The sequence below is a fragment of the Triticum aestivum genome, chromosome 5B (assembly GCF_018294505.1).
Source record: "Triticum aestivum cultivar Chinese Spring chromosome 5B, IWGSC CS RefSeq v2.1, whole genome shotgun sequence".
In the NCBI taxonomy this organism is placed as follows: Eukaryota; Viridiplantae; Streptophyta; class Magnoliopsida; order Poales; family Poaceae; genus Triticum; species Triticum aestivum.
Window position 1 is genome coordinate 544,382,905 of NC_057807.1, and position 24,057 is coordinate 544,406,961.

The 24,057-nt window shown below is 46.8% G+C and overlaps 1 pseudogene; it reads left to right on the top strand.

The window, feature by feature from the left end:
- Positions 1-19,357: 19,357 nt before the first annotated feature.
- On the top strand, positions 19,358-22,422 carry LOC123116851 (BTB/POZ domain-containing protein At4g01160-like; annotated as a pseudogene).
- The last annotated feature ends 1,635 nt before the right edge of the window (positions 22,423-24,057 follow it).

The window sequence follows — 24,057 nt, forward strand, 5'->3', positions numbered from 1 at the left end:
GGTGGTAGGAATAGTTGCAGTATGGTGGTGGGGGGAGGGAGACGAAGAAGGTGGGTGGGTGCGAGGGAGACGTGGGAGGAGTTGGGTGGCCGGGGTTGACCTGCTTTTTTTTGGTCGGAGCTGCGGGGTAAACATTGAGTCCCCGCCTCCTGTTACCATTAGCCTTAGACGCACAGTTCGGGACCCCCTACCCAAGATCCGCCGTTTTAACACCGACAGCAGTAATTGAAGAACTCTGTCAATGACAGAATCATCTGAAAGATTAACCCCCAGCTGAGTCAAGTGATTATGGTACCCATACATTCTAAGTATGTGCTCACTAACAGAACTATTCTCCTCCATCTTGCAGCTATAGAACTTGTTGGAGACTTCATATCGCTCAACTCGGGCATTTTCTTGAAATATTAACTTCAACTCCTGGAACATCTCATATGGTCCATGACGTTCAAAACGTCTTTGAAGTCCCGATTCTACGCCGTAAAGCATGACACACTGAACTAATGAGTAGTCATCAACACGCGACTGCCAGGCATTCACATTGTCTGCAGTTGCTGGGGGGGTTACACCTAGCGATGCATCAAAGACATAATTCTCCTGTGCAGCAATGAGGATAATCCTCAAGTTATAGATCTAGTCTGTGTAGTTTCTACCATCATCTTTCAACTTAGCTTTTTCTAGGAACACATTAAAATTCAAGGGAACGGTAGCACGGGCCGTTGATCTACAACATAGATATGCAAAAACTATTTGGACTAAGTTCATGATAAATTAAGTTCAATTAATCATATTACTTAAGAACTCCCACTTAGACAGACATCCCTCAAGTCATCTAAATGCTATGCGATCCAAATCAACTAAACCATGTCCGATCATCACGTGAGATGGAGTAGTCATCAATGGTGAACATCTCTATGTTGATCATATCTACTATATGATTCACGTTCGACCTTTCGGTCTCCAGTGTTCTGAGGCCATGTCTGTACATGCTAGGCTCGTCAAGTTTAACCCGAGTATTCTGCATGTGCAAAACTGGCTTGCACCCGTTGTATGTGAACACAGAGCTCATCACACCCGATCATCACGTGGTGTCTCAGCATGAAGAACTTTTACAACAGTGCATACTCGAGGAGAACACTTATACCTTGAAATTTTAGCTAAGGGATTGTCTTATAATGCTACTGCCGTACTAAGCAAAATAAGATGCATAAAGATAAACATCACATGCAATCAAAATATGTGACATGATATGGTCATCATCATCTTGTGCTTTTGTTCTCCATCACCAAAGCAACGTCATGATCTCCATTGTCACCGGCTTGACACCTTGATTTCCATCGTAGCGTCGTGGCCGTCTCGCCAACTATTGCGTCTACAACTATCGCTATCGCTTAGTGATAAAGTAAAGCAACTACATGGCGTTTGTATGTCATACAATAAAGCGACAACCGGCTCCTGCCAGTTGCCGATAACTTTTACAAAACATGATCATCTCATACAACAACGTATATCACATCATGTCTTGACCATATCACATCACAACATACCCTGCAAAAAGAAGTTAGACGTCCTCTACTTTGTTGTTGCAAGTTTTACGTGGCTGCTATGGGCTTCTAGCAAGAACCGTTCTTACCTACGGCACAAAACCACAATAGTGATTTATCAAGTTTGCTGTTTTAACCTTCAACAAGGACCATCCGCAGTCGAATTCGATTCAACTAAGTTGGCAAAACAGACACCCGTCAGCCACCTTTTGTAAAACTAGTTGCATGTCTGTCGGTGGAACCGGTCTCATGAACGCGGTCATGTAAGGTTGGTCCGGGCCGCTTCATCAACAATACCGCCGAATCAAAATAAGACATTGGTGGTAAGCAGTATGACGATCACCGCCCACAACTCTTTGTGTTCTACTCGTGCATATCATATACGCATAGACCTGACTCTGAAGCCACTGTTGGGAAACATAGCATGCAATTTCAAAAAAATTCCTATGCTCACACAAGATCTAGCTAGGAGATGCATAGCAATGAGAGGGAGAGAGTATGTCCACATAACCTCGTAGACCGAAAGCGGAAGCGTTTGCTTAAAGCGGTTGATGTAGTCGAACGTCTTCTCGTTCCGACCGATCAAGTACCGAACGTCCGACACCTCCGACTTCTGCACATGTTCAGCGCGATGACGTCCCTCGAGCTCTTGATCCAGCAGAGGGTCGAGGAAGTAGATGAGTTTCGTCAGCACGACGGTGTGGTGACGGTGATGGTGATGTGATCCGCGCAGGGCTTCGCCTAAGCACCGTGAGAATATGACTCGAGGCGTAAACTATGAAGGGGGGCACCGCACACGGCTTGGAACAATTGATGTGTGTTCTAGGGGCGCCCCTTCCCCGTATATAAAGGAGGGAGGGAGAGGAGGCCGGCCCTAGGCGCGCCCCAAGTAGGAGGAGTCTTACTTGGGGTCCTAGTAGGATTCGTCCCCTTCCTTTTACAGGAGGGGGAAAGGAGGAAGGAGAGAGGGGAGGAGAAGGAAAGGGGGCGCCGCCCCCTCTCCCTGTCAAATTCGGTCTCCTTCCCTGGTGGGGGGCGCGCCACCTCTTGTGGGCTGGCGTGCCTCCCTCCTATTGCCCATATGGCCCATGTCTTTCCCCAGGGGGTCCTAGTGTCACGACCGACTTTTTCAATAAAATGCTTATTGAGAAAATCGATCTTTAGATCCCAGTATAGGAAAAATTATCCTCACGGGTAGTCAAATACTTGATAAACAGAAGACCAGTAGCATAAATATAATACAGGGTTGAGCTGAGGCTGCTCAACAAATTATTACAAACTCGCCAATATTTTACATAAGGGTGATTATGACACATGGGTGTGGTGGCAAGCTACTAGCTCGAGGAAAAAGTGGTGGTGGATAACTTGGCTCCTAACTGGAAGCTCTTCGAGCGTCGAGGTGAGGCTCGATGAATTTATTACTGGGATGGCGGAAGCGGATATGATACAGTGACCAAAGCAGAATCGCACAGGACTGACTGGGACTCCTCTAGGCATCGGACTCGCTATCGAACTCTTCATCCATGAGATCGCCTTCATCAACATCTGGCCAAATCAACAAGCCAGGTGAGTACTTTGAAAGTACTCGCAAGACAGTTCGGACAAAAGATATAATAAAAGTATGCATGAATGCGTCATGAACAAAAATGATGATGCTCATCTCAATAATAATATTTTGCATGACTTGATAAATAAAACAAACAGCTGAAAAACCAATCGGGTGTCTGGAGCGACGCCTCGAAAGGTAAATAAATAAAGCTCATGCCGCAGTCGGGCGTCTAAGCGACACCACATAAAGGGCTTATAAAAGAAATGCCACAGTCGGACATCTGAGCGACATCGCAGAAAGGGCTTATAAAAGAAATGCCACAGTTGGACGTCGGAGCGACATCACAGAAAGGGCTTATAAAAGAAATGCCACAGTCGGACGTCAGAGCGACATCACAGAAAGGGCTTGAAAAGAAATGCCATAGTCAGACGTCTGAGCGACATCGCAAAAAGGTCTTATAATAAATGTAAATAACAAGTATGCCACCGTCGAACGTCTGAGCGACATCACAGATAGGGCTTATAATAAATGTAAATAACAAGTATGCCACCGTCGGACGTCTGAGCGACATCACAGACATGGCTTATAATAAATGTAAATAACAAGTATGCCACCGTTGGACGTCTAAGCGACATCACAGACAGGGCTTATAACAAATGTAAATAACAAGATTAGTCCATCCACAAGAATAAGCTTTTAACCAGATTTTGCACACATGTAATCCACCGGAGTTTTGTCACTGAGGCTGATATCTGACAAGATAAGATGAATACAGTACTTGGACAAGTACAAGATGATTTAAAAAATTTGTGACTCTGCAGAGTTTGTACTAACTGACCACAACCAATGGATCTCCGTAGTCACGAAGGACTAGTTCCGTTTATGGTATTTCGATAGAAACACATTTAACCAATACACACCCATTTCCACCTCACGATGCCAGGAAATCACCCTAGACAACGTTCAAGAAAAACTTTGAGACGGGGAGGTCACAACCTCGAATAGCATGGGGTCAAATTTCTATACGCGCGCTCTAAGGGGTGCCCCCTCTCGGTCCCAACCGAAAACACCCATGCCTCCTGACCGGATGACGGGCTTTAATCCAGGGCCATGGAACCCTCATCCCAGCCTCTCTATTTGGTGTGTACCAGGAAAATGATTTGCAACTTACTAAGCCATATTCCTTTCGGAAAACATGTGGCAGTACAGGAGGGAAGTGAACGGGAATGTGATTTGCTTCACGATGACACTGATGTCAAATGGACTGGCATAAGACTGGCATGTCACAACACTGCCATCTTACCCATTCTCGTGCCATCTCATGGCCATGCCAATATGTATCCAACAACATATGGCTTTCCGAAACTTACTTTCCACTTCTATGCATGAAATATAACATTCAACGATATGTCCATAAACATGCCATGAAACTCCTAAAATGCAAACATGCAACAAACACTTCATCATATCAAGAGTTCAAACATGCTTGCCTGGTTCGGAGTAGTCAGAGCCTAACTGGGTGAAGTTCGCAGCTCCGTCACTTCCTCCGGAATCTACGGTATAAGAAAAATATGCACGTAACGTAAATACCACGAGGTGCACAAAAAAGTATACCAATTAATTTTCAAATAAATCTGATAAAAACTAGACAAAAATCTAAAGAGAACAGAAAAAGAATCAAACAAAAACACTTTTCTGTTTAAAAGATATAAGGGTTTTGGTCCAGGGACCTTTCTGTAATGAAACAGAAAACTCCCAGGGGGGTTTTGCAGAAAAGTCCAGAAAACGATTCGTTTAAAAGAAACGACTGAGAGGCTGACAGGCGGGCTCCACCCGTCAGGTTTGAAAATTCAAACGAGGGAAACAGGGCGCGATGGCGCCCAAGAGATGCGGTGGTCGCCGGCGGTGATCCATGGCGAGGCAGGGGGATCGGACGGTACCTTCGTGATCAGCACGTCCTTCCACGTCTGCGGGTGGTGGTGGTGGTCACCGGCGAGCACAGTATCGACGGCGGCCCTTGCTCCGGCGGACGGCGGTTCGGGTGGTCGTGGACCTCGTCGGAGATAGCTGCGAGGGTCAAATTGGAGTGGGGGTTAGTCTCCTAGTTGCTCGAGAGGGTTGCTGACGAGGTTAGGGCGCCGGAAACGGCCTCACCGGAGTGAATCGAGGTGGAGGCCGAGGCGGAACGAGGTGGCCGGAGTTGAGGAAGAAGGGCCCCTCGAGGCTCTTCCAGTGGCTAGGCGGGGTCTGGTGAGGTGGTGGAGTTATGCGGGGGCGAGAGCAAGCTCGGGGGTGCTATTTATAGCCGGCCCGAGGCGGTTGCCATGAACGGATAAGTCCAGCGAGTGATTACGGCGGCGCTGTGGCTGGACGGTCGGCTTAGGAGCTGGAGCATCGACTAGACGGAGCATTGGTGCCATTCCAGTGTCCAACTCAGCACGGGAGGGGTGGTTACGGCCTGTCCTCGACGGAACGGCCGCACGGCACGTCGGCGGCAGAGAACGCGCTCTGCGCGTGCCAGGCGACGGCGATGGTGCTGCATGCGTGCGCTGGCAAGGAGATCGCCACGCGGAGCTCTCAGAAGGTTTGGGCGGCGCCGAACGGCGTCATGCCGCAGGGTTGTCCCCTGTCGGCCGCTACAGTGGTTCTGCCGCCGCAAAACACGCCGGCGCAGGCGGGCCAGGGTGCCACCGACGCCAGGAACGCGCCAAGCACGCGTGTGGAGCTCCGAACAAGAAGGAGGGGCTGTGAGCAACGTGCCAAGTGCACTGTGGACATGTGACTGAAACTCTGACGGAGAAACGACACTAAATCTGAATTTTACTCAAGATGAACAGTAACAGTGCATGCTAGGTGTTCGACAGAATGATTTTGGCCTGTGGGGATTTTTCCTTGAGCTGGTTTTTGGTGGAGTGGTCTCTCATTGCAACTAGAGGTTGCCTGAATTTTGGTGGAATATTTGGAGGAGTGGAAATATAAATTTCACCAAATTTGGCAAATCTGGTCCAAACTTGCAGAGGGTGAAATTTGAAAATTTTGAAAAGAAGAAGAGTAGATCTTGATGGTTCTAGGTTGTGGGTACCAAGGACTATCCAGGGGAGTTGAGTTGAGCCCAAAAACCAAAGGCATTAAGGTACTTGCTTTGCAAATCACCTAGGCTCAAAATAAAGGACAAAATTGTTTTGGGAAAGGAAATAAATGGAATAAAATCCAAAAATGGATTTTATTAGTTTGGACAGAATGTTTGGGTTGTTTCAAAGTGGAAGGAGGGGTTTTGGGGGAAGTTTTACCATAAGAGGCATGGTAAAACAAGAATGGATCAAAACCAAATAAAAGCCCAAAACCAAAAAGGTTTTCTTTTTAAAAGAAACTAAATCCAAGAAAAGATTTTTGAGAGGGTAAACTTAGAAGAGGGTTTTTAAGAAGGGTTTAAAAGACCTTCTTCAAACCAAGCAAGGCTCTTTCTGAAAACAAAAACCACAAAAATTTTGGAGTGTCACAGCACCTACCCCCTTAGGAAAAATCTCGTCCCCGAGATTTCAGCTGATCCTTAAACAGGTGTGGGAGCTCTGTCCGAAGAAAATCCTCGCTCTCCCAAGTTGCTTCATTCTCGGTGTGATTGCTCCATTGAACTCTAAAAAACTTGATGGTTTTCTGTCGGGTCCTCCTCTCAGACTCTTCTAATATTTTTATTGGGTGCTCCCGGTAGGTGAGGTCTGGTTGCACGTCAATATTTTCATGTGATACTTGCTTCTCTGGGTTGCTCACGTACTTTCTCAACTGCGAGATGTGAAACACGTTGTGGATACCGGATAAATCTCCGGGTAGGTCTAGCTGGTAGGCTACCGTGCCTCTTCGGGCCACTATATGGAATGTTCCGATGAATCTTGGTGCTAGCTTTCCCTTAATCTTGAATCGCTGCAGACCCTTCATAGGAGAAACTCTTAGGTATACCAATTCTCCGGGTTCAAAACTGATTTCCCGATGCTTTCTATCGTAATAACTCTTTTGCCGACTTTGAGCTGTCTTGAGTCGATCTCTAATCGTCTTAACTTTCTCCTCGGCCTCCTTGAGCATATCTGGGCCGAAGATATGGCTGTCTCCGGTCTCTGACCAATTTAGCGGGGTTCGACATCTTCTTCCATACAGAGCTTCAAAGGGTGCCATTTGCAAGCTGGCTTGATAACTATTGTTGTATGTGAATTCTGCATATGGAAAACTTTCTTCCCAACTGGTTCCGTAGGTGAGGACACATGCTCTCAGCATGTCTTCTAGGATTTGGTTTACGCGTTCAGTCTGCCCATCAGTCTGGGGATGGTATGCGGTACTGAATGCTAGTTGGGTTCCCAGTGCCTGTTGTAGGTGATCCCAAAATCTAGAGACGAACTGTGTGCCTCTGTCAGATATGATAGTCTTTGGGACTCCATGTAGGCAAACGATACGGGCAAGATAAAGTCTGGCCAGCCTCTGGGTGGTGTGAATTGTCTTCACCGGAATAAAATGTGCCACTTTGGTTAATCTGTCGGTTATGACCCATATGGCATCGTTTCCGTGTCGTGACCGTGGCAGTCCAACAATGAAATCCATTCCTATCTCGTCCCACTTCCACTCGGGTATCTTGTTTGGCTGTAACAGCCCGGCTGGTTTCTGGTGCTCTGCCTTGATACGTTGACAAGAGTCACAACATGCAACGAACGTGGCTATATCTCTCTTCATACCGTGCCACCAAAAAATTTCCTGAAGGTCTTTGTACATTTTTGTTCCTCCAGGATGGATTGAATACGGAGTTGTGTGACTTTCAGCCAGAATCTGCTGTTTGAGGTCCTTGATATTTGGTACGCAAATTCTCTCTCCATACCATAATATTCCTTGCTCGTCTATGTTGAATTCTGAGGCCTTGCCCAAACTCACTTTCCTTTTTATGCCATCAATGCTGGGGTGTCCGTGCTGAGCCTCCTTAATCTTTTCCATCAGGGTAGACTGTATTTCCAGATTCGACACACTGCCTTCGGTAACCATTATTAAATTGAGTCTGGCGAATTCCTGTTGAAATTCTGGCCTCAACTTTGGTATACTGTCATCGTCCGTGCTGGGATTCTGACTACGGGCATCTGCCACAACATTTGCCTTTCCGGGATGGTAGTGGATTCCAACATCATAATCCTTCACCAACTCTAACCAGCGTCGTTACCGTAAATTAAGTTCCGGCTGTGTGAAAATATACTTAAGACTCTTATGGTCTGTGTATATTTCACAACGGTTTCCAAGTAGAAAGTGTCTCCATTCCTTGAGTGCATGGATGACTGCTGCCAATTCTAAGTCATGAGTGGGATAATTCTCCTCATGCTTGCGGAGTTGTCTGGAGACATACGCAACTACCTTGCCTTCTTGCATCAATACGCATCCGAGGCCTTTCCGGGATGCGTCACAATACACCTCAAAATTCTTGTGTATGTCTGGCACAATTAATACTGGTGCCTTTGTTAATTTGCTTTTTAGCTCTTGGAAGCTTTTCTCACATGCTTCCATCCATTCAAACTTCTTGCCTTTCTTGAGCAACTGCGTCATTGGCTTTGCTATGGTGGAGAATCCTTCAATAAATCTTCGATAATAGCCTGCCATTCCCAAGAAACTCCATATGTCCGTTACGCTAGCTGGTGGTTTCCAGCCAAGAACGGCCTTGACCTTTTCCGGGTCTACTGTAATACCTTCTTGGGTGAGTACGTGGCCCAGAAAACCCACCTGTCTTAGCCAAAATTCACATTTGCTGAATTTGGCGTACAGTTGATGTTTCCTGAGTTCTCCGAGTACAATCCTGAGATGCTCGGCGTGCACTTCTGGCGTTTTGGAGTATATCAAAATATCATCGATGAATACCACAACAAACTTGTCCATATACTTCATAAATACTTTGTTCATGAGGTGACCAAAATATGCGGGGGTGTTGGTTAGCCCAAATGGCATCACTGTGAACTCATACAGTCCATATCTAGAAGTGAAGGTTGTCTTGGGAATATCTTCGGTTCGTACTTTTAATTGGTGGTATCCCGATCTCAAGTCAATTTTTGAGAAGACTTTGGCCTGAGCGAGCTGATCGAATAAATTATTTATTCGGGGCATTGGGTATTTGTTCTTGATTGTGACCATGTTAAGAGCTTGATAGTCAATACACAATCGCAGTGTTCCATCCTTTTTCTTGGCAAATAAAATTGGAGAACCCCAAGGTGAGGAGCTGGCTCGTATGTATCCTTTCTCCAATAATTCCTTTATTTGCTTCTTCAATTCTACCAATTCAGATGGTGCCATTCTGTATGGTTTCTTGTAAATAGGAGCGGTTCCGGGTGCTAGCTCAATGCTGAATTCTATTTCTCGGTCCGGTGGCATTGCCTGGTAATTCTTTTGGGAAGATGTCTGGAAATTCACATACTACTGGAACCTTGTTCAGCTCAGAAACGTCCACCTTGTTCAATCTCGGTTGCCAAGGTATTTGCCTTTCTTTGGCTGAAACTTTTATTTTCTCCCCGTGATGGTGTGTGAGAATCACGGTCCGGTTGAAGCAGTCAATAAAACCTTTGTTGGTGGTTAACCAATCCATCCCTAGGATGACATCCAGTCCTTTGCTTTCCAATACAATAAGGTTGGCGTAAAACTTCAATCCTTCAAATTCAATAACCACACCTTGACAGTAACTCTGGGTCACTTGCTTAATTCCAGGGGATTTGATGATCATTGATTTTTCCAAGGGAAGCATTGAAAAATTATTTTGCAAAGCAAAACTCTTCGAAATGAATGAGTGAGAAGCTCCAGAATCAAACAAAACCATGGCAGGTATTGTGTTGACAGGGTACGTACCGAGTACGATATCTGGGGCGTCCTGTGCTTCCTCTCGGGTCACGTGGTTCAGGTGACCTTTCCGGTGGTTGTTATTGGGGTTGAAATTGTTTCGCTTTGGCGATGAATTATTCCCACCATTGTTAGGCTTTGGGGCTGAGTTCCTTGGCTTGGGGCACTGCCTGGCATAGTGCCCTTCTTCTCCACAAGCGTAACAAGTAACGCCTGGGCGATAGGTGAACTCCTTGTCTCTTGCATGGAAATTCTTGATTGGGCGTGAATTATCCGTCGGGGTTTTGTGTGTACTACCCTTTTGAAATTCCGTCTTGCTTCTATGGTTGCGAGCAAAAGTAGTCTGGTCCCTTTTGCATTTGCGGAAATCTTCCAGGCTACGTCGCTCATTTTCCAGAGTAATGGCCTTATCCACCAGTGTTTTAAAATCTGGGAAGGTATGTACAACCAGCTGGCATTTAAGGGCGGGTGCTAGGCCTTCCAAGAATTTTTCCATCTTCTTGCTCTCGGTCATGCGCTCTTCATTGGCGTAGCGAGACAGCAGAGTGAACTGGCTGTTGTATTCTGACACTGTCATGGTCCTTTGCTTGAGGTCATCAAATTCTCTCTTCTTGATTTTCATAACACTCTTACGAATATGTGCCCCACGAAAACCTTCTTTGAAATCCTCCCAGGTTATTTCATTTTCGTTGGGGTGCATGTGCAGGAAGTTTTCCCACCACGATGCAGCTGCTCCGGTGAGATAATGTGGTGCATACAATACTTTTTCACGGTCTGAACACTGTGCAATAATTAATTTTCTCTCCATGTCTCGAAGCCAGTCGTCGGCTTCAAGAGGCTTGTCAGTATGAGAAAATGTTGGAGGACGCGTCTTCTGTAACTCAGATAATTTGGATTGCTGCTGATACTGACCATGGTTACTTCCCATATTGATGAATTGGTTCATCATTTCCTGGTGTTGTTGCTAACTCTGTTCATACAGACGACACACTTGGGTAAATGTTGTTTCACTGTCCTGTTGACTTGTCTGTCCCTGAGTGAAATTGTGGTTTGCGGTGTGCCATAATTTTCTTCTGGCTGATTTGGCATGGAGCGCGTCCAAGGACGAGACATCTTTCACTCTGGGGATATATTTTGTGAAACTCGTAAGACAAGAAAGAGAGTCGCAAAAGTCAATAAAATCACACGTAAAGAAAATTTTAAAACTCCAGGATATTTTTGAAAATACACGGTTGCACGCGGAGAAGGACTATTACATATCTTACACGCAGGCATAATTATACATTACATCACTCAGGATATGCGTAGATAATCCTGACATGTTATTTAGACTAGTGCACTTCTCCAGATCCTACATGATGCGCAAATAGGCTACTTCTCACAACCTATGTACATATAAACATATTACACAAGTCGGTACATCACATGGCGTCTACGCGTACTCAGTCGGAAATGGTGAGGATCTCCCTTGGCCTGCCGAGGGAGACGCAGTGACGCTGGCGAATCAACCTCCTCCTCACTAATAGGTTCCAGATGAGGAACGCTGCGCTGAGCTGATGGAGCAGGCGCCATAGGTGGAGTAATCTAAATATGAATGGGAGAAATAGGTGGGGTAGCACGCATGGGAGTGGGTGCAATGAGTGGTGCAGCGTGAACGGGAGTGGGTGCAATAGCCTGGTTAAATTCCTCGGTGGTAGGAAGACGACGAGCAGTGGCGAGAATGGTAGGTGAATGAGAAGCTGAGGATGAGATAAAAGTCAGCGGTGGAGCGGTGTGCAGGAGTTCCCTCCTGTTGGCGGCACAGCCATGAATTGAGTCCATGCGGGCAGCTACGAGGTCGTCCACCATGCTGTCGAAGGCTGCCTCCAGGGCTCGGAGGTACTCGACAAGCATCTCAAAGGCCTCGTCTCGCTCTCCTCTGGGGCAAGAGAAAGAGTAGTGACAGGTGTAAGGCACGTGGCATGGAAGGTAGCGGTAGCGACGGGTCTTCATTGCAGGAAGGACGTCCCGAAGATGAGCTATCGCCTCGCGGGCAGCCATCTGCATAGCATGCCTCTCTGTAGGCATGGCTCTCCACAAGAATCGGAAGCGGCGTATCTCAGCACGCCCTCCCCTGAATTGCATCGCGGCCTGGTGCATGGTCAGACTGTCGTTGATCTTGTGTGGATAAAGTGTGAAGACTGGGCGCACGGATGGCCCCATCGCGACCTGAACGATGAAGGAGAGGAGTTTGACGAACCCCTCAGGCATGTTGGCGAACATCTGTGACTCACATTCGTCGCCAGCCATCTACAAAAGTAGCCAAAAATTCTGAACGATCAGATCATAAATTTTATGTTGACTGCCAGAAAATGACTATATTTGCAAAAACATGAATAAACTCTATCATGCTAATAACCAATTAGCGATCGCACCTAGTGGCTTCCTACAGTCAGCCTGGCTCTGGTACCAAGTCTGTCACGACCGACTTTTTTAATAAAATGCTTATTGAGAAAATCGATCTTTAGATCCTAGTATAGGAAATATTATCCTCACGGGTAGTCAAATACTTGATAAACAGAAGACCAGTAGCATAAATATAATACAGGGTTGAGCTGAGGCTACTCAATAAATTATTACAAACTCGCCAATATTTTACATAAGGGCGGTTATGACACAGGGGTATGGTGGCAAGCTACTAGGTCAAGGAAAAAGTGGTGGTGGATAACTTGGCTCCTAACTGGAAGCTCTTCGAGCGTCGAGGTGAGGCTCGATGAATTTATTACTGGGGTGGCGGAAGCGGATATGATACAGTGACCAAAGCAGAATCGCACGGGACTGACTGGGACTCCTCTAGGCATCGGACTCGCTATCCAACTCTTCATCCATGAGATCGCCTTCATCAACATCTGGCCAAATCAACAAGCCAGGTGAGTACTTTGAAAGTACTCGCAAGACAGTTCGGACAAAAGATATAATAAAAGTATGCATGAATGCGTCATGAACAAAAATAATGATGCTCATCTCAATAATAATATTTTGCATGACTTGATAAATAAAACAAATAGCTGACAAACCGATCGGGTGTCTGGAGCGACGCCTCGAAAGGTAAATAAATAAAGCTCATGCCGCAGTCGGGCATCTAAGCGACACCACATAAAGGGCTTATAAAAGAAATGCCACAGTCGGACATCTGAGCGACATCGCAGAAAGGGCTTATAAAAGAAATGCCACAGTCGGACGTCGGAGCGACATCACAGAAAGGGCTTATAAAAGAAATGCCACAGTCGGACGTCGGAGCGACATCACAGACAGGGCTTATAATAAATGTAATAACAAGTATGCCACCGTCGGACGTCTGAGCGACATCACAGACAGGGCTTATAACAAATGTAAATAACAAGATTAGTCCATCCACAAGAATAAGCTTTTAACCGGATTTTGCACACATGTAATCGACCGGAGTTTTGTCGCTGAGGCTGATATCTGACAAGATAAGATGAATACAGTAGTTGGACAAGTACAAGATGATTTAAAAAATTGTGACTCTGCAGAGTTTGTACTAACTGACCACAGCCAACGGATTTCCGTAGTCACGAAGGACTAGTTCCGTTTATGGTATTTCGGTAGAAACACATTTAACCAGTACACACCCATTTCCACCTCACGATGCCAGGAAATCACCCTAGACAACGTTCAAGAAAAACTTTGAGAGGGGGAGGTCACAACCTCGAATAGCTTGGGATCAAATTTCTATACGCGCGCTCTAAGGGGTGCCCCCCTCTCGGTCCCAACCGGAAACACCCATGCCCCCTAACCGGATGACGGGCTTTAATCCAGGGCCATGGAACCCTCATCCCGGCCTCTCTATTTGGTGTGTACCAGGAAAATGATTTGCAACTTACTAAGCCATATTCCTTTCGGAAAACATGTGGCAGTACAGGAAGGAAGTGAATGGGAATGTGATTTGCTTCACGATGACACTGATGTCAAATGGACTGGCATAAGACTGGCATGTCACAACACTGCCATCTTACCCATCCTCATGCCATCTCATGGCCATGCCAATATGTATCCAACAACATATGGCTTTCCGAAACTTACTTTCCACTTCTATGCATGAAATATAACATTCAATGATATGTCCATAAACATGCCATGAAAACTCCTAAAATGCAAACATGCAACAAACACTTCATCATATCAAGAGTTCAAACATGCTTGCCTCGTTCGGAGTAGTCGGAGCCAAACTGGGTGAAGTTCGCAGCTCCGTCACTTCCTCCGGAATCTACGGTATAAGAAAAATATGCATGTAACGTAAATACCACGAGGTGCACAAAAAAGTATACCAAATAATTTTCAAATAAATCTGATAAAAGACTAGACAAAAATCTAAAGAGAACAGAAAAAGAATCAAACAAAAACACTTTTCTGTTTAAAAGATATAAGGGTTTTGGTCCAGGGACCTTTCTGTAATGAAACAGAAAACTCCTAGGGGGGTTTTGCAGAAAAGTCCAGAAAACGGTTCGTTTAAAAGAAACGACTGAGAGGCTGACAGGAGGGCTCCACCTGTCAGGTTTGAAAATTCAAACAAGGGAAACAGGGCGCGACGGCGCCCGAGAGATGCGGTGGTCGCTGGCGGCGATCCACGGCGAGGCGGGGGATCGGACGGTACCTTCGTGATCAGCACGTCCTTCCGCGTCTGTGGGTGGTGGTGGTGGTCGCTGGAGAGCACTGTGTCGACGGTGGCCCTTGCTCCGGCGGACGGCGGTTCGGGTGGTCATGGACCTCGTCGGAGATAGCTGCGAGGGTCAAATTGGAGTGGGGGTTAGTCTCCTAGTTGCTCGAGAGGGTTGTTGACGAGGTTAGGGCGCCGGAGATGGCCTCACCGGAGTGAATCGAGGTGGAGCCCGAGGCGGAACGAGGTGGCCGGAGTTGAGGAAGAAGGGCCCCTCGAGGCTCTTCCAGTGGCTAGGCGGGGTTTGGTGAGGTGGTGGAGTTGTGCGGGGGCGAGAGCAAGCTCGGGGGTGTTATTTATAGCCGGACCAAGGCGGTTGCCGTGAACGGATAAGTCCGGCGAGTGATTACGGCGGCGCTGTGGCTGGACGGTCGGCTTAGGAGCTGGAGCATCGACTAGATGGAGCATTGGTGCCATTCCAGTGTCCAACTCAGCACGGGAGGGGTGGTTACGCCCTGTCCTTGACGGAACGGCCACACGACACGTCGGCGGCAGAGAACGTGCTCTGCGCGTGCCAGGCCACGGCGACGGTTCTGCATGCATGCGCTGGCAAGGAGATGGCCACGCGGAGCTCTCAGAAGGTTTGGGCGGCGCCGAACGGCGTTATGCCGCAGGGTTGTCCCCTGTCGGCCGCTACGGTGGTTCTGCCGCCGCAAAACACGCCGACGCAGGCGGGCCAGGGTGCCACCGACGCCAGGAACGCGCCAAGCACGCGCGTGGAGCTCCGGACAAGAAGGAGGGGCTGTGAGCAACGTGCCAAGTGCACTGTGGACATGTGACTGAAACTCTGACGGAGAAACGACACTGAATCTGAATTTTACTGAAGATGAACAGTAACAGTGCATGCTAGGTGTTCGATAGAATGATTTTGGCCTGTGGCGATTTTTCCTTGAGCTGGTTTTTGGTGGAGTGGCCTCTCATTGCAACTAGAGGTTGCCTGAATTTTGGTGGAATATTTGGAGGAGTGGAAATATGAATTTCACCAAATTTGGCAAATCTGGTCCAAACTTGCAGAGGGTGAAATTTGAAAATTTTGAAAAGAAGAAGAGTAGATCTTGATGGTTCTAGGTTGTGGGTACCAAGGACTATCCAGGGGAATTGAGTTGAGACTAAAAACCAAAGGCATTAAGGTACTTGCTTTGCAAATCACCTAGGCTCAAAATAAAGGACAGAATTGTTTTGGGAAAGGAAATAAATGGAATAAAAATCCAAGAATGGATTTTATTAGTTTGGACAGAATGTTTGGGTTGTTTCAAAGTGGAAGGAGGGGTTTTGGGGGAAGTTTTGCCATAAGAGGCATGGTAAAACAAGAATGGATCAAAACCAAATAAAAGCCCAAAACCAAAAAGGTTTTCTTTTTAAAAGAAACTAAATCCAAGAAAAGATTTTTGAGAGGGCAAACTTAGAAGAGGGTTTTTAAGAAGGGTTTAAAAGACCTTCTTCAAACCAAGCAAGGCTCTTTCTGAAAACAAAAACCACAAAAAATTTGGAGTGTCACACCTGGTAACCCCTCCGGTACTCCGATATGTACCCGATACATTCCGAAACACTTCCCGTGTCCGAATACTACCTTCCAATATATCAATCTTTACCTCTCGACTATTTAGAGACTCCTCGTCATGTCCGTGATCTCATCCGGGACTCCGAACAACCTTTGGTCACCAAAACACATAACTCATATAATACAAATCGTCATCGAATGTTAAGCGTGCGGACCTTATGGGTTCGAGAACTATGTAGACATGACCGAGACACCTCTCCGGCCAATAACCAATAGCGGAATCTGGATGCTCATATTGGTTCCCATATATTCTACGAATATATTTATCGGTCGAACCGCTATGTCAACATACATTATTCCCTTTGTTATCGGCATGTTACTTGCCCGAGATTCAATCATTGGTATCTTCATACCTAGTTCAATCTCGTTACCGGCAAGTCTCTTTACTCGTTCCGTAATGCATCATCCCGCAACTAACTCATTAGTCACATTTCTTGCAAGGCTTCATATGATGTGCATTACCGAGAGGGCCCAGAGATACCTCTTCGGTACTCGGAGTGACAAATCATAATCTCGATCTATGCCAACCCAACAAACACCTTCGAAGATACCTATAGAGCATCTTTATAATCACCTAGTTACATTGTGACGTTTGATAGCACACAAGGCATTCCTCCAGTGTCTGACAGTTGCATAATCTCATAGTCAGAGAAAAGTGTATTTGACATGAAGAAAGCAGTAGCAATAAAACCGAACGATCATTATGCTATGATAACGGATAGGTCTTGTCCATCACATTATTCTCCTAATGATGTGATCCCGTTCATCAAATAACAATACATGTCCATGGCTAGGAAACTTAACCATCTTTGATCAACGAGCTAGTCTAGTAGAGGCATACTAGGGACACGGTGTTTTGTCTATGTATTCACATGTATCAATTTTCCTGTTAATACAATTCTAGAATGAATAATAAACATTTATCATGAATAAGGAAATATAAAATATCAACTTTATTATTGTCTCTAGGGCACATTTCCTTCATGCCAATCACGCATTTCATGACAAAATTGGGCAAAGTGTTCAAAGGTTGTCGGTTCTTGGTGCTCAGGCTCAACATTTTCACCTTGAAAATCAAACCCTTGGTCGTAGATGTTGTCATCATGCTCATCCCCCACGATCGTGTTGTGCATGATAACACAAGCAGTCATCACCTCCCAAAGCTTTTGGGTGCTCCATGTCAGTGCAGGGTTTCGAACGATACCCCATCGAGGTTGAAGCACACCAAAAGCACGCTCCACATCCTTCTTAGCACTCTCTTGCATTTGGGAAAAATCTCTATCTCTTCTCTCTTTGCGGATTGGGTATTGTCTTCACACGAGTTGACCACTAAGGATAGATACCATCAGCTAGGTAGTGTCCCTCATTGTAATGGTGGCCGTTGATCTCAAAGTTGACTTCTGGGGAGTGGCCTTCTGCAAGCCTTGCGAACACTGGAGAACACTGAAGCACGTTGATATCATTGTGAGAACCAGTCACGCCGAACAAAGAATGCCATATCCGCTGATCTTGTGAAGCCACCGCTTCTAGTATGACAGTGACACCTTTCACGTGCCCTTTGTACTACCCCTATCAAGCAAATGGACAGTTCTTCCACTTCCAGTGCAGACAGTCTATACTACCAAGCATGCGCGGAAAGCCCCTCTCAGCATTGATCACCAACAACGTCTTTGTATTAGCAGCAGTTGACTCTCTGAGGTACTCAGGGACAAACACTTCCACCACGGCCTTGCAGAAACTATGCATTGATAGGAGGCATGTGGACTCAGTCATATGCACGTACTCATCCACAAGATTGCCTGGAATTCCATATGCAAGCATGCGAATAGCCGTGGTGCATTTTTGACAAGAGGAGAATCCTAGCTTGCCAAGGGCATGCTCTTAGCACTCAAAGTATGAATCATATGCTATCACTCCCTCTCGAATAGGATTGAACACATCTCTTGCCATACGGAAGCAGCGGAATTGATGTGGTTTGAAGAGCATGGTATTCTCAAAGTAATCAGCACATGGCAGGGTGTGGCCGCTCTCCCTATTGCGGTTCAAGGTCGGAGCATGACCCGGGATTGACCCCCTGAACCGAGGTCGCTGCCTAGCAATGTGGTCACTGACGACCAATGCAGTCACTAAAAGGTCTTCGTCCTCCGAGGATGAATCATCCGATGAACAAATGAAGTTGTGAAAGAAATACTCATCCTCACTATCCATGGCACCTTGTGAGCAAAGCGTCGAAAACCTTGCGGTCGTTGTGGAGATGCGACCGGGAGGAGCACCTCGAGCTCCCCTCACATGCAGCAGGCAAGGTTGAAGCTGGCGGGCGGCGCCCTGCGGCTATGCAGTGCCTGCCGGATGGTGTTGGAGTTGATGAGCGTCATCGATGGTCGTAGCTTCTCCCCCACTGGCTGCAGGACCAAATAGCCGCGAACGCCAGCAAAAAGGCCCTGTGAAACGCGGACGTGGGCCAGCTATGGCATGGCGTGGTGGTGGTTTTGGGGGGCGGCCTGGCTGGAAAGCGAGGAAGGCGGTCAAAAAATGGACGCCAATGGGTGGCAGCGGCGATGGCGGGGGCGAAGGGCGAGAATGGGAAGAGAAAGGGGGCGTCTGTACCACCGCCGGGCGGGCCAGGGGAGGATAAGGGTGCGCGTCTCGCTCGTCCATGCGATGTCCACCTCGACGCAAACGTGACCCAAAATTGGGCCGGAAATGGGTCGAAAGCGGGCGAAAAATGGACGTTTATCTATTTGCTCCCGAGGGCCGCGTTTTGTGTCCGTTTAGCCCCAAACTGACGCGGCCGGACCATTTGGGTCATACCTTAGAGTTGGCCTTAGTGCTTGTATTTTTCTGGATTTAATTTAAGATTTTTGATGATGTGCATTCAATGGGAGAAAACGTTTTTGTTGAGTACGAGACGATGATGATAACTTCATTAATTTTAAAATGATATACCAGCTTAATTTTTCAAAGATGCTCGTAGAAGTAGGATGCACGCTGTATGTGTTCGTAGCGGTGGGTGGTGTATGCACGTATTTGCAAACGTTTCTGTTGAAAAGGCCTCCGAGTCACGACGACGGATAGCGAGTCACGGTGGCGGTGATCGATGTCGCACGTGGACGGCATGCATTTCCGTCGGCTGTTACTAGTAGTCGGAGTGTATATCCCCACAGGCCACAGCACTCGCACGCAACCAGCTGCCTCCGTCCGTCGCCTTTTCCTCCTCCTTCGCCGCAACTCCTGCAGGATTCGAGCCAGAGAGCGTGCACGCGAGACCACTGATGTCGACGGGAGCGGGAGCGGAGCCGGAGACGGACGACGGCTACGAGGCCGTCTTCAACGTGGAGGTCTTCTCTGACAGGGAGCTGCGGGTAGAGGTCGTCGGCCGCGACGACGACGCGCCCGCGTCCGGCGCCAGCCGCAAGCGCCGCCGCGAGGAGGACAAAGGTGCGTGCATTCAGGCCTCCGTTGGTGCGTCGGTCGGTGCCGTTGACTCATTTTTAGTCTTCTAATTTTCTTTAGTACTCTCCGTTTCGAAAAACTTGTCCCAAAACTGTCCCTCAAATGGAGGTAGGAGTATCTAGCATAAGTTAGTGCTAGATATATTCATTTAAAAGAGTACTTCTTCCGATAAAACTTGTCCCAAATCTGTTCCTTAAATTGATATATCTAGCATCAAATTAGTGCTAGATATAGTCGTTTATACTTTCTCCATCCGAAAAAACTTATTTCAAATCTGTTCCTTAAATGGATGTATCTAGCATGAAGTTAGTGCTAGATATAGTCATTTAAAAGACAAACTTTTTCGGACTGAGGGAGTACCTTTTTTCTCCGGGGTGTTTCTTTATTTGTTTGTAACGTACATCCTCCATCGCAAATTACTAACGTCCACGTCTAGACAAACCTAACACAAAGTAATTTGGCAAGGAGGGTTATGATTCTTCATTAGCTAGTAATAAATTCGTCTGTACTCGCTTTTAAGGCAATTAATTTAGGTTTAAGTTTCTCATATTTGTAGGAAATTAGTTTTCCCAAAATGCGTATCTGATTTGTCCCGACGAAGCAATCAACAAACTTGTATCTATTCTTCGATCCGCTGCACTGCACATACTTGAATGCAACAGAACTTTATGTAGCATAATTTGTATTACCTCCGTTCCGAAAGGGTTCTTTTTTATTTGTTTTATTTGTCTACATGCGGATGTATCTAGCACTAGCGACTTTTTCAGGACGGGGCGGAGGGAGTATGTCTAGTAATTCTGTTATGTGCCTTCTTCTCCTAGTGTTGCATGTTACTCTATATTTATCCAACCTTAGTATTTTGCAGGTGATGATGGAGAAGATATTGGCTCATCTTGTACTGTGACGAGTACACCGGTTTTACGAGTTGAGACTATTTATGTCAGCTCGGCGATTCTTGCTGCAAAAAGTAGTTTCTTTTACAAGGTAATTCTGACGACCTACTGAAATGCATTTGTTCTATAATCTTTTGCTCATCTTTTTGATAAGCTTCATGGTTCTTAGTTTTTTTCAAATGGCATGAAAGAATCTGGCCAGAGGCAGGCAACAGTCAGAATTGCTGATTCAGGTAACAGTGTACTGTACTATTCTTTGCCTTTTTATAACTGCTGTAAATAGTTTGCCATTGTGATTTTATTATTGATGTATGCACCTTTGAATAAAAAATGTGAAAATTATAGAGGGGCCTGTTTAGAGTTACTTTGATAATTAATTGGCTACTCTCATTTCATCTACAGACTTCGCCTCCCAGGTTTCACAATTGATCATTACACTTCAGTAGTCATCTTTGCGTAAAACACTTGTTATTCTTTTTCTTTTCTACTTCTTTATTTATTGTTGTTACTGTTTGAGATTTATTGAACTGTTTCATCGATCCTTATGCCTCCTTGCTTTCATTTTCAACAGAGGAGAAAGCCTTCATGGAGGTGTTACGCTTTATGTATAGTGGAAAGTTGACAGCAACAACTGAGCCCATTCCTCTGGTTGATATACTGATGGCTGCTGACAAATTTGAGGCCGTTTCCTGCATGAAGCGTTGCGTTCAGCTTCTCATGGTCCTGCCTATGACTCCAGAATCTGCAGTGATGTGCCTAGATCTCCCATGTTCCATTTCAATGGTAGCAGACCTGACAGAGGCAGCCAAGAAATTCCTTGCCGAAAGGTACACGGAATTCCTGTCAAAAGAGTAAGTGATCCCATATTCCCATTGGATTGAGACACCTCACCTTTTTCCCATTATTAGGAAGCATGTGGACATTGTTTTCATAAAATCACATGTTTTTGCTGCACTGCAGGTTCCAAGATGAACTTATGAGGATGCCTCCTGCTGGGATTGAGGCCATCTTATCAAGGAATGACTTCGGGGTTGCTTCTGAAGTAGCCGTCTATGACTTCGTGCTCAGGTGGGCCTGTTCACCTTGCCCAAATTCTGAAGAAAGAAGGAACATCTCGAGTTCTCGGTTACTTCCACTAGTGCGTCTTGGTATGACCAATGCTGCCTTTTATTCTTGCCGCACTCTTAACTGGGCTGTGAAGCGTGAGCAGTGCGCCGCTCTCTGCGTAAACTGAAAACAGTACGCAGTCAGCCGTTCAGCTGGGAAGAGCATGTCTTCTCCCTCTCGGCATGCTGGCTTGGTCATGTTGGTCTCACTATAGAGATGGTACGAAACAAAGGGCCAGCAAGGACAGTACATTTTGAGTTTGAGGCAAAGAGAAAGCCGTTATTGCAGTTTGTGACCTGTCACACGGGCACCTTAACCAGTGACTGTCTGGGGTTTGTTGGGTCCATGCAACGCCTTGGTATTCCTTGGTCGGGGTTCATTGCTGACGACAGCCCCTTCTTCATCGACGACATGCTCCATCTGCGAGTTAAGCTCAAGATAATGCAGGAGCCCCAGTGATGCATGCGTCAACTGCTAGCTTGATGGGCCTCGCCCGAGTCCCTTTTTGCTCTTTGTGAGCGAGGAGGAGACATGAAGAAACCTGAACTTTATGCTGGAGACTTCACCATCTCACATACTCTTACCAGTATCGAAACCGTTATCTCTGCATGTGTGTGCTCTGCTATACACCGAAGGTGCTGACCAGTTAATGCTCTCTTTGTTGTAAGTTGCTAATATATGTGTGGCTAAGGAGCTGACTGATTTGATGTAGTGGTATCCTTGGAATTTATATTATGTGATAATCTGTTGCTGGTGGACATTTTAGTACATACTTCCTAGCAGTGGAACAGGAACGTTGGCAACTAGATGATATGTTGCGCGTTGCTGTGACAATTTTGTTAAAAAAATGCATGATTTTGTGCTACACAAACAACTAAAACTAATGAAAAGAAAATACAAGAGTATTTTCGATTTACACTTCAAAAATATTTAACAACATATGAAGCATATAAAATGTATAAAAGAGGGGAGGACTATAGTGAGAGACAAGCAGGACTAGACTCCTTCGGCTCTCGCGACCGCATCACCCCCGCAGGCGTCCGGACGCGCCTCTACCCCCCTTTCCCAGAGGCCCTCCTCCACCCCCTTCCCTTCCCCCTTCCGCCATCGTCAGCGTGCACGGCGAGCCTGTCCCGGGTGGCGCCGGGGCCGGCAGCCCCTGCTTTTCCCCTCCCGAAGGCACCCCTGCATTGGGCGGTGCGTCTCCTGGTGGTGCGCTCAGGCGGCGCGGGTCCGGCAGGGCATCTTGGCATGGACAAGGGAGGTCGTTGTGCGGCGGCGCCCGCTCGGCCCAGATCTGGGCCCCATTTGGGCCTGGGCAGATCGGCAGATCCTATGTTGACGTCGAAGCCCCTGGAGGTGGATATGGCGAGTATGGAGTATGGGTGCGTTGTTGCAGCGTGATGAAGGAGGCTTTGGGGGCAAGATTTGGGATGGGTCGGGCTCGGGAGGCCTGGTGTGCCTTTGCTGCCACGTCCAGTCGGCTACCGCGACGGCGCTGGAGGCAGTGACCTCCTACTCGACGGTAGTGGAGGTAGTTCCCTCCCGCGCGGCCTCGGTGTTGTCGTCCCCGATTACTTGCGATCCCTTTTTTTTCTTCTAGGCCTCATGATGGTGACCTCAGTGAGACCGTGAGAGTGGAGTCAAGACCATGGTGGCGCATGTTGATGGGCTGCAAGTTGGATGCAAGAGGATCGGGGTGGGTAGTGGTGTTTTTGGGTTGGGAGAAATCCATGCCGGCTCGCGGTGCCGCCATTCCTTCCTGAAGGACAGCGGATGTACCCATTCCCCATGTTCCCCCGCGTGCCAGGGGAAACCCTAGGACATGTCAGGCTTGGGCAGTGATCGGGACATAGCAGGTAACAAGTTTGGCTCTGATTGCGGGCAGCGAACACCCGCCAGGGCTGACACGGTTCCTCTCGGCAAGGGTGATTCCTCTGAACTAGGAATGCATTGGGCCTCTAAGTACAAGGGTTTGGTGCCCTCAAGTGGATGACATTAAGCTTTGTCGAACTAGTAGGAGAATAGCCAATTGTCAGTACCTGTACACATAAGTACTAAAACCCCTTGGCCCCTAACGAAACCAGTGATGTTGTCAATCTCACTAGCTTTGCTAGTTACAAGGATTAATTGCATAAGTGTATGAAAGATTTCATTTCAGCAAGGAAGTAAATAAAAACAATGAATTGTTAAAGAGAGCGTTGATCGAGGTTCAAATAATAGGAAGAAGAATGTACTCTGATTCATAGGTTCACTAGTGGTTTCTCTACAGAGAATGTACGCGTAATCAACTATGGGTGTCACGTTCCAAAAATATATAGACTGTTATTCAACTGCATCTATAGCTAATACTCCACCCAAGACTGTTATCCAGCCTGCATCTTAATGTATTA